This window comes from Lactuca sativa, chromosome 3, assembly GCF_002870075.4.
Source record: "Lactuca sativa cultivar Salinas chromosome 3, Lsat_Salinas_v11, whole genome shotgun sequence".
NCBI lineage: Eukaryota > Viridiplantae > Streptophyta > Magnoliopsida > Asterales > Asteraceae > Lactuca > Lactuca sativa.
The window spans coordinates 298423286-298435403 of record NC_056625.2 but is presented as its reverse complement, the minus strand read 5'-3'; positions in this window follow the sequence as shown (position 1 = coordinate 298435403).

Sequence of the window (12118 nt, the reverse complement as noted above, 5' to 3'; positions counted from 1 at the left end):
CCTCTGCCATGCATAGATGATCTATTCGACCAACTGCAAGGGGCGAACTATTTTTCAAAGATTGATCTGAGATCCGGATATCACCAGTTACGAGTGCTAGAAGAGGATGTGCCGAAGACAGCCTTCCGAACTCGTTACGGACATTACGAATTCGTGGTGATGCCATTCGGATTGACCAATGCACCCGCAGTCTTCATGGATCTGATGAATAGAGTATGCCGACCTTACTTGGATCAGTTCGTCATCATTTTCATTGACGAGATCCTGATCTACTCCCGAAGTAAGAAAGAGCATGGCGATCATCTGCGACAAGTTCTAGGGACTTTACGAAAGGAGAAACTTTATGCGAAGTTCTCGAAATGTGAATTTTGGATTCGTAGAGTCGAATTCTTAGGACACGTGGTAAGCGAAGAGGGAATCCACGTGGACCCATCCAAAATTAAAGCCATTGAGAACTGGTCAGCACCTAAGACGCCTACTGAAATTCATCAATTTCTAGGTCTCGCTGGCTACTACCGCAGGTTCATTCAGAACTTCTCCCGAATAGCGAAACCTCTTACGACCCTGACCCAGAAAGGTAAGGCCTTTGACTGTGAAGAGAAACAAGAAAGAGCGTTCCAAACGCTCAAACGAGCCTTGTGCACCGCGCCAATACTATCCCTTCCCGAAGGAATAGAAGACTTCGTAGTCTATTGCGATGCATCCAATCAAGGACTCGGATGTGTTCTGGTGCAGCGAGATAAGGTCATCTCCTACGCCTCGAGACAGTTGAAGACACACGAGGTTAACTACACCACCCACGATTTTGAACTAGGAGCAGTAGTGTTTGCTCTGAAGATCTGGAGACATTACTTGTATGGAACGAAGAGCACTATCTTTACCGACCACAAGAGTTTACAACATATTTTCGATCAGAAGGAGCTCAACATGAGACAACGACGGTGGGTCGAGCTACTCAGTGATTACGAATGCGATATTCGTTATCATCCGGGTAAAGCCAACGTAGTAGCAGACGCCTTAAGTCGGAAGGAATATTCTGGTCGCAAGGTCAAGTCATTGTCAATAACCATCCATTCACATTTGTCGAAGCAAATTCAGGCGGCTCAACTTGAAGCCATGAAGCCTGAAAAGGTGACGAATGAATCCCTTAGGGGAATGGACAAGAATTTAGAAGCCAATGGTGACGGAGCATTATATTTCATGAACCGGATCTGGACCCCGAAACACGGTGGTTTCCGAGACTTGGTCATGACCGAGGCGCACAACACTCGGTATTCTGTCCACCCAGGTTCAGATACGATGTATCTGGATCTTAAAAAGCTATACTGGTGGCCTAATATGAAAGCAGAGATTGCTACCTTCGTGAGTAAATGCCTTACTTGCGCAAAGGTTAAGGTCGAGTACCAGAAGCCCTCTGGTTTATTGCAACAACCAGAGATCCCGGAATGGAAGTGGGAGCGGATCACTATGGATTTCATAACCAAGTTTCCCAAGACAACGGGTGGACTTCACACCATATGGGTACCTATGTCCATTATCTCCGATAGAGATAGTAGGTTCACCTCAAGATTTTGGCAATCACTACAACATTCCCTAGGAACAAGGCTGGACATGAGCACAGCCTACCATCCACAAACCGACGGACAGAGTGAGAGGACCATCCAAACACTGGAAGATATGTTGCGAGCCTGTGTGATTGATTTTGGGAAAGCATGGGATACTCATTTACCCCTTGTCGAATTTTCCTATAATAATAGTTATCACACGAGCATCAAGGCTGCTCCATTCGAAGCTCTCTACGGCCGAAAGTGCAGATCCCCTCTGTGCTGGGCTGAGGTGGGTGATACCCAATTAGCTAGGGGGCAAGCTTCCGACAGTACTCTCACCGGTACGGAAATCATTCCGGAAACGACAGAGAAAATCGTTCAGATCCGTGAACGATTGAAAGCCTCAAGAGACCGACAGAAGAGCTACGCCGACAAACGAAGAAAACCTTTGGAATTTCATGTGGGAGACCGAGTCCTTCTTAAAGTCTCACCCTGGAAAGGCTTGATACGCTTCGGCAAGCGTGGGAAGCTTAATCCGAGGTACATAGGGCCTTTCGAGATTCTTGTCAGAGTCAGCCCCGTAGCTTACAAACTCGACCTACCCGACACACTTCGTAACGTACATTCTACATTCCACGTATCTAACTTGAAAAAGTGCCTGTCCGACGAGACTCTTGTAATCCCACTCGACGAGATCGAGATCAACGAGAGCCTCAACTTCGTGGAAGAACCTGTAGAGATCATGGACCGTGAGGTCAAGCAGATGAAGCAAAGCTGTATCCCTATCGTGAAGGTTCGCTGGAACACCAAGCGAGGATCGGAATTGACTTGGGAACGCGAGGATCAGATGAAGCTGAAATACCCTCATCTTTTCGTTTAATTATTTGTAACTTCGTATTTGCTTAAATTCTAATTTCGGGACGAAATTCCTTCTAACGGGGGGATGATGTGACAACCCGAAATTTCCATTTGTATGAACATTATCTATTCAATAGAAGCTAGTCCAGTTTCAGTGATTTTCATACTTTTCCGAACAAGTTTGTGTACATTAGGGTTTATGTTTAAGGAGACATCAGGAGAGTGGATGCTCCTGGTTTTGTGAAATTGGAGCAATCCAAGTTTCATAATGTTGCAGTCCTATTTCCAGAATAAAAATATTTTTTGCCAAAATATTTCAGGACTATAAATAGATTTCTGAATTTAATTAATTCATTATTCACAATTCCAATTAGAGAAAAGCCATTTTCTCTCTGACGGATCTTCGGGTTTTCATCCCAGATTGTGAGTCTACTTTCCTAGATGTGTTTCATTACTTGTTAGATGCTTTATAACATCATTTACATGTCTAAACTGCAAGATCCGGGAGTTTACCGCCCAAGAACGTTCTTGGGGAGTAAACTCCAAAATGGAGCTTTAAAGCTACCTAGTCCCATTTTCTTGTTAAGCAACTTGTTAAGGACTTAATGTATAATCTTTAGAGTATAGAAAGCAATCAACAACCACAAGATATAGGAGTTTACGGCCAAGGACATTTCTTGGGCCGTAAACCCCTTTTTAAGGGCTAAATGTGCCCTAAACCACCCCTAAAGCTTAAGGACATTAACCCTCAAATGCTTGAAGCCATTTTAAACATCAAAACACTCCAAAATCATTAAGTTTTAGGAGTTTATGGCCAAGATATGCTCTTGGGCCGTAAACCCCTTTTCTAAGGGTAAAATGCACCCTAAACACCCCTAAGGCCTTAAGACTATTACCCTTGAATACATAGGACTTGAATGGGGAGTAAAAGACATAAGAACCATCCCTTAAAGGGAGTTTACCGCCAAGGAACATCACTTGGGCCGTAAACTCCAAGTGAAGGCACAAATGTGTGCCTCTTCTCCCCTTTAGCCTTAGATAAAAACATGGAAGCTATCCTACATGTGCAAGTGCCTCAAATAAATTAAAAACCAACACCCCATAGGAGTTTATGGCCGTAAACTCTAGGGGATATGGTCATTAGGCCGTAAACTCCTCTATGGAGCATTCTAGGGCCTTAAACTACTTCAAGGATTATTCCAACAAAGCTAGGAGTATTCTAGGATCAAGTTAGCACCTTAAAACACCCAAAACCACCAAGTGAGGAGTTCACGGCCATAAACTCATGAGTTTACGGCCGTAAACTCCAAAGGTGGGGTTTGTTGGGTGGTGAACTCATATACAAGGCCATTTAATGCTTCAAACCCTTTTGCGTTGTCCCGTAGCAACTTAGATGCAACCATTAGGACCTTTAACACTTATGAAAAGTGTTTACATGTTCCTAAGTGTCTTAACTTATTTGTTAAGTTATTATTTGGCTAGTTATATATATATATATATATATATATATATATATATATATATATATATATATATATATATATATATATATATATATATATATGCTTATTATATGATAACTAGGCTCGTGCGTGTAAACAAGTCTCCGTTTGCCACCTACCACGGTATCCGACACTGCAATTCAAACGGCTCACCACAAGTGAGTTCATACCCATCTAATCAACCTTTGAAATGATTTTAAATGTTTTAAATACTTTATGGGGGGATACAAGTCAAATACTTATTGTTATTGCTTCAATCACATGTGATTGCATTTAATCACATATGATTAATAACTAGGAAACCAATGATTTTTACCACTGTTCAAACTGTTTATCAAACTGCTTTACTTTGAAATGTTTTACAAACTCTTTTACTATCCAAACTTATTTACAAACTGTGATTCAAAAAAATGTTTCTTATACTTAAACTGTTTTATCAACTTATGCCTTCAAATTGTTTTATAGATTGACACCAAGTCGATCTTCTCTTGAAATTATATTTATGTTTCAAATGTCTTATGAAAACTTATTTATGCCTTTATATATTCAATTGCATGCCCATATATGTATAGATGTATAAATAATGTTTAAAGGGATTAGGAAGGCCATCCGCCCTATTTCCTTTTTCTCGATTTGGATGTGGTCTGGTGGGATTTTGGGTGACCATCCGAAGGTCATTTCAATATTAGTTATATATCATATATACATGTATAGACATAAAAGTACTTCCATATTCATACTTATCAGTACATCAATAGTTAGTTACCATCGGGGTAACACAGGAACATATACAACTATACTAGAAACATGTACATATACAACTATACTAGAAACATGAACATATACAACTATACTAGAAACATGTACATATACAGCTATACTAGAAACAGGAACATATACAACTATACTAGAAACAGAACATATACAACTATACTAGAAACAGAACATATACAACTATACTAGAACGAGAAACATTACATATACATGAATATGTTAACAATTGTGATCCACTGTGTCGGAGCATGCCTTAAATGTCAAGGCCCGAGTTTGCATATAGATCTATACTGGATTGACTATCCTACACCTTGCTGCTAGCTACAGCCGGACCTACAGGTCTGCGGGTGCCAAACGTCATTTCTTTATTACGACCATTCATTATGTCGTTGTTACCAGTCGATAGCATGGTGCAATTTATCACATTATACCTTAATATAAATCCGGTTTAAGGTAGTTAGTACAGCAGTAGTTCCTATTATACAAAACTACAGTACTACAATGATTTACCAATTACATATTTTAGTGATAACCTCACTTAAGCTTTAATGTACAAACTATATTTTATTAAATGATAGTTTTACTTGGGAAATTACACACATTTACATCAAACGAGTATACAAAACAGTTAAGCCTTGGGAGAAGGTTACTTTAATAGAAAATACAGGTTTTTCTGAGAGATTCAAACTTTTACAAACACTTTCAAACACTTACTTACATTTTTACAAACTTATACATTGAGACAGGTTCAAACGTTTTTGACAACAAACATTGACACTAAAATACTTATGAACTCACCAGCTTAATGCTGATAAACTCTTTCAAAATAACTTGTATTCTCAGGTCATCAGTAGACAGGTACCGAGGCCAGCTTTTGAGAAGATGGAGCGTATTCAAGACTCATCTTATTATTTTGACTTACATTTGTTGGGTTGAAGATTCGTTTAAGTATTGCGTCATTGGGCTCGGCTATTTGTCCAATTATTTTGTACTCTGGTTTGGGCCTGTCCAACCATGAGCCTGTTAGGTTTACTATATAAGTATATGCTTGCATGCATATTAGGTTAACGATCTAGAATACAAGATAGAGAATTACGATAGCTTTGATTTTGTTCATCGTTCCTGTAAACCTTTTAACCCTCTACAGTTGATGTTCTTGATCGAGCTCTTCTGAGGGTTGTTTTATAATCATTCGACACGTTTGATTCATTCTCGAGTTGTTTACTATTTTCGTGTTCTTGCTGTTTAATCTTTATTTTACCTGTTTGAGATCTAATCGATCTTCAAGATTAAGTTTTTAATCTCATCAATTGGTATCAGAGCAGGAGGTTGTGTAATCGATACACTTCTTTTCTGTGAAAAGGTTTCAATTAGGGTTTTTCCGCAATTACTGATATTTATTGAGCCGTCATCTCATTATTGACGTATCTTGATATTTATTGGTTTGCCCTAATCTGATTTATTACAAGTCTGATCTTTGAAGAGGTTATTCGATCATTATGGACGAGTCGCGATCGAATCCCATCAATATTTCCAACAGCACTGGATCAACCACGAAGATTCCCATCCTATACACCCATGATTATGAAGTCTGGGCACATAACTTTGAAGACTATGTTATAGGATCTGAGGATAATGGATACCTCATATGGGAAGCAATTATTAATGGACCGTTTTCTCACTCTGCAACGTCAAGGATTATTAAAACTCAAAAGGAGTATAATGATCGACTGAAGGATGTTAAAGATATTGTGCAAGATGAAAAGGATAAATTCCAGTGCAATATCAAGGCGTTAAGATTGATCAGATTCGCCCTTCAGTCCAACACTTTTAGGTTAGTAAGTTCATGTACGACGGCAAAGGAAGTTTGGGATAGACTTTGTGAACTGTACTCTACAAATGAGGATCATGAACACTCTATCCAAACCTTACTCTTATCTGAGTTTGGAGAATTCAGGCAAGGAGCCGAAGAAACTGTGACCCAAACGTTCGATCGCTTCAATCATCTTCTCAACAAGATGATCAAACATGACATCGAAAGGAAGCTTATCGAGCAGAAGGTTACGTTTTTAAATGGTCTAAGATCAGAGTGGAGAGTAGTGGTGTCTACAGTTAAAGCCCATGAGCAGTTTAAATCATATTCTTTGGCGAAACTGGTAGGTATTCTCAAGTCTCAGGAGAAAATTGTGTTGCAGGAAAAGAATGTTGTCTCAAGCCTAGGTTCGCTGGCCCTCCTGTCAAAAAGTAAAGCTGTGATGGAGGACGAAGATCTCAACTTGGAGGAGTATGACCTCACGGCTGAGGATTATGCTATGATGGTGTCTAACCCCAAGAGGTTCATTAAGAAGAGATTCCCCAGCAACAAAAACCGAAACTGGCAGGGGAGTTATAGTTCAGAAAAGGTTAAAGATGAACCGAAGGTTGATGAGTCTAAGAAGGAACCGAAGGCAGAGGGTGATTCTGGAGTAAGTTGTTACTACTGTGGAGGGAAAAACCACTATGCTAAGGATTGTGTCCTCAAAAAGATGGCTGAAAAGGATGAGGAAACGGATGAGGAAGCTTTGCTGCAGAAAAAGCTTGATGAGATGAGGAAGAAGAAATCTACCGCTAACCCTTCCATGAATGCTCTAATTGTGCAGGGTTCGGTTGCTGATGACGAGTTCGGTGGCGTGGAAGTTTGGTCAACCGACTCTGAAGACGATGAAGTGAGGAAGCCTTCTCATGGAAAGGCTTGTGTGGCAAAAGAGGAAAGCAGTGGAGGAAGGTGCTTGATGGTGTCCGAAGTATCTCAGATGAGGGGATACAACACTGATGGTGGAAGCAATGAACCGAAGGAGCAGCAGGATATGTGCTTTACAGCCAAACCGCTCAGCGTGTAGTTCAACGAACTCGATGAACTGATCAAGAAGGTACAATCGGTTTTTGTTTCTTTTAAAGTACCACAATGCTCATATGAAAAAGAACTAAAAAGTGTTAATTCACGAATCTCTCATCTAGATAGTAGTTTAACTCAAACTCGAGTCACCAATTCTAACCTAACTGATCAATTAAGCAGGGTGTCTTCGAAGAGTGAGGAACGGCGCATGTGGATCGAGTTGAAGGAGTCAGAATTAGTTAAAATAAAAGATGAAAACATTTATTTACAAAGAGACAATTTAAAGCTGTTAAAACAGCGAAATGTTTTTTGTTTGATTGCAAAACGTCTTTACACTAATATTACTCAGCTTCACTTGGACTGTGAAATAGGACAAAAGATTCATCGCATGATTTTGCCCTTCCTTGAGTTTAAGGAGGATGAAATTGATGCTGAAGCTTATAATTGTGAGAGTGTGATATCATCTGATGACGTCAATCCGACCTATATGTATGGACTGGACAAAATAGAATCTTTCATTAAATCCAAGGACCATAAGGACATGCTTAAAAACCTTTTGGATGAAAATGATAGACTTAAACTGAGAACCGAAACCATACAAAAATTTGACTCTTTAAACGCCAACTTGAGCTCAAAAAACAAAATTGATGTTGAAAATGCATCCGAGCTTAATGAGGATGACAATATGAGTGAAATTTCTGTAGAGGACACGGTTGACTGCTCAGAATTTATGAAAAGCGAACCTGAAAACCACAAGAATCTAATTTCAGAAAATTCAGTGGAGTTCGCTCGATTGTCCCAACAAAAGTCCCCGATCTTAGCAGAGAAAGCGGTTGTATATCAAAAGGTCAGGACCACTCCAAATCAAGTGTACAAGGTCACAGGAGTAACCGAACATTAGACTGCTGAACTCACAGCAATTGTAAACGAAGACAATGATGATGGCTGCGATGAGTTCTTCTGGTCAGCTCCAATCGATAATGCTGATGAAATGGTAGGCTTATCAGAAAGGACCTCATGGATAAGTAAAGGTAGATACATACCAGAACCCTTGAACAAGCCAGATAATTTCGATGTGCCAAGTACCAGTGGTACGAAAGACATTCCTCAAGAAAATGGAAGTTCGGCAAAAGAAGACGTTCCCTCTAGTTCCTCAGTTGAAAGTGAAACTTCCACAGTTCAAAGTGAACCAACCAAAGAAAAAGCGAAAATGAAAGCCAATATCTATCATCAACCGAAGCAGATGAGGAATCAGAAACGTCAAAGGAACCAGAGATACAGGAAGAATCTCTCTGAAAGGAAACAATTCTGGCAATCCCAGAATGCATATTTCTCGCATCAAGACAAGAATCTAAAGTTTGAGAATAATCCTGTTAAAAAGCACGAGAGTCACAATAACCGAAAGCCAAGGTTCGGTTCGGAAAAGAATACCAACCGAAAGCAAAGGTTCGGTTCTGAGGATGACTCCAACCGAAAGCAAAGGTTCGGTTCAGAGAACGACTCCAACCGAAAGCAAAGGTTCGGTTCCGAAATCAAAAGAGATCAAAACTCTAAGGTCAGTCCCACCAATGATCAAGAGCAAAAGGGTCACCTAGAGTCTCCAGACAAGAAGTCATCTAAACCCTCTCCTTCTCACTCATCTAATTCATCTTCTAATTCTTCCAATTCATCTCCATCTCGCTCTAAAGTTCACTCAGTTTATTCTCAAAAATCTCATTCGTCAACTGAACAAAAGGGCAAACAGAAGGTTTCTGCATCCAAACCAGAGTCTAAACCGAACGCACCTAATCCTAATAAAATCAAAGTTTTTACCATCAAAAAGAAAGATGAAACAACACTAATAAAACGAACATATCTTGTTGACATCTCTCTTACTATTCCTGTACCTATGAAAGGCTCACGAGGACCCAAGAAACTTTGGGTTCCTAAATCTACTTAATTTTTGCAGGTTATAAGTGACGAGCAGTTTGACGAAGAATGGTACATCGATAGTGGCTGCTCGCTTCACATGACAGGGAGGAAAGAAGAGCTCAGGGAATATAGGTCTCTTACAAATGGTGGCAACGTCAAGTTTGGAAATAACTCCTTCGGCACCATAAAGGGATACAGAATGATTACCAATGGTGATTTCACTATAAGGAAGGTTGCATACGTGGAAGGACTACAACACAACCTCATCAGTGTATCTCAGCTTGTTGGAGGTACAGGTCTCAAAGTCTCATTCGACGATGAAGGTTCTGAAATTATTGAGAAGAAGACGAAGAAAGTAATTCTCAAATCAGAGCGTAAGGGTGAAATGTTTCCTCTAAACCTCAAACCCATCAAAGGAAACCCAGCCATATGCCTGTTGTCAAAAGCACAATCTGATGAAAGTTGTTTGTGGCACCGAAGACTCTCTCATCTCAACTTTAAAGATATCAACAAACTTGTCACTGGAGGTCATGTTCGAGGTCTTCCATTGCTCAAGTTCGACAGAGATCATTTGTGTGCTGCATGCGAAATGGGGAAGCAGAGTCGTCAAAGTCATCCATCTATAATTAACACGAAAGTTGTTGAACCACTCGAATTACTTCATATTGATTTATGTGGTCGATCATCTATCGAAAGCATCGGTGGTAGCAAGTATATTCTTGTTATTGTTGATGACTTTTCGCGGTTTACATGGGTGTTCTTTCTAAAGCTCAAATCTGAAGCGACTCATAAGCTGAAAGTGTTCATCAAGCAGATTGAAGTACAGCTCAAGAAGGTCATTCGCAACATCAGGAGCGACAATGGTCTGGAATTCAAAAACAGAGAATTTGAAGAATTTCTGGCAGAAAAGGGAATAAGTCACAACTTCTCAGCTCCCTACACACCTCAACAGAACGGAATTGTCGAAATACGAAACCGATCTTTGTGTGAAGCTGCCCGAACAATGCTAAGTTTCGCTTCCTTACCTCTTTATTTTTGGGCTGACGCTATTTCTGCTGCTTGTTTTACACAGAACAGGTCATATCTCAACAAGCGATTCACGCTCACACCTTATGAGATTCTCAACAACAGGAAGCCCAATATGAAATTTTTCCACGTGTTCGGCTCACGGTGTTTCATCTTTAACTCTAAAGAATACCACAAAAAGTTTGATGTCAAAGCCAACGAGGGAATCTTTCTGGGCTACTCTGTCACTTCCAAAGCATACAGAGTTCTAAACAAACGTTCGAGAAAAATCGAAGAGACTTATTACATGACTTTCGACGATAGCTATGTCAAAAAGCTACAGGCCAAAGAAGACACAGCTGGGGAAATCTTTCCTCAAACTGGCCAAGTCACTGTCTCGATCGATAATCTATTCGAGAAGTTTATGGAGCTATTTGACGAACCAGAGAAAGCTACTCTCTCAGAAGCAGGCGCAGTAGACAACAAGGTAGACCATATGAAGCGAATTGTTGAAGAAGCTGCCAGGAGAATGAACGAAGGAGGATCGAATTCTGACGAACCTCCATCAAACGATGCTTCAGTCGAGGGGGAGGATCAACCGACATCAACTCAGCCGACCTCACATGTGGAAGGGGAGCCAAGCTCTCCAACTGCTCCTGAAAGTACTTCTCCAACCGAAAGTACTTCTTCAACCGAAAGTGCTTCACCATCCGAAGGTGCATCAACGCCTGAATACCCAGCACCACAAGAAACCTCTGAACCTCAAGTTTCTCAAAGCATTCCAGAAAGCTCATCTATCGAGGGGGAGCAAGCTGATATGTCATTCGACTACGAAAGCCAATCCGAGCCAGAAGAAATGATCAATGCTGAACTGGATCCCACCTTTGATCCAAACTACCCTCCTCTTACCAAATGGACCATAGATCATCCTATCTCTCAAGTTGTTGGTGATGTTTCTGAAAAGGTTCTAACCCGATCACAACTCAAGGAAAAACAGACATCCATATTTTCCAAAGTTGAATTTTGCATGTTTAACTCATTCGTATCAAAAGTTGAACCGAAGACAGTTAACACTGCTCTCGATCACTCCGATTGGGTTCAAGCGATGCAAGACGAATTGAACGAATTTGAAAGGAACAAAGTCTGGCGCCTCATTCCAAGTCCTCCAGATGCCTCGGTTGTTGGTCTCAAATGGGTCTTTAGGAATAAAATGGACAAGGAATGGAACGTTATACGGAACAAAGCTCGTCTGGTAGTAAAAGGATATTGTCAGGAGGAAGGGATTGATTATGAAGAGACTTTCGCTCCTGTAGCTAGGCTGGAATCTGTAAGAATATTTCTTGCTTATGCTGCCCACAAAAACTTTGAAGTTTTCCAAATGGACGTCAAGTGTGCATTTCTTAATGGAAAACTCGAAGAAACAGTGTACGTGGAGCAACCTCCTGGTTTCGTGAACGAAAAGTATCCCAATCATTGCTATATTCTGGATAAAGTCGTGTATGGACTCAAACAAGCTCCGAGATCCTGGTGTGAAACGCTAACTAAATTCTTAAAGATGTCTAAATTCAAACAAGGCACAGTTGACCCAACCTTCTTTCGCAAAAAGGAAGGTAACCACCTTATGATCGTTCAAATTTACGTCGATG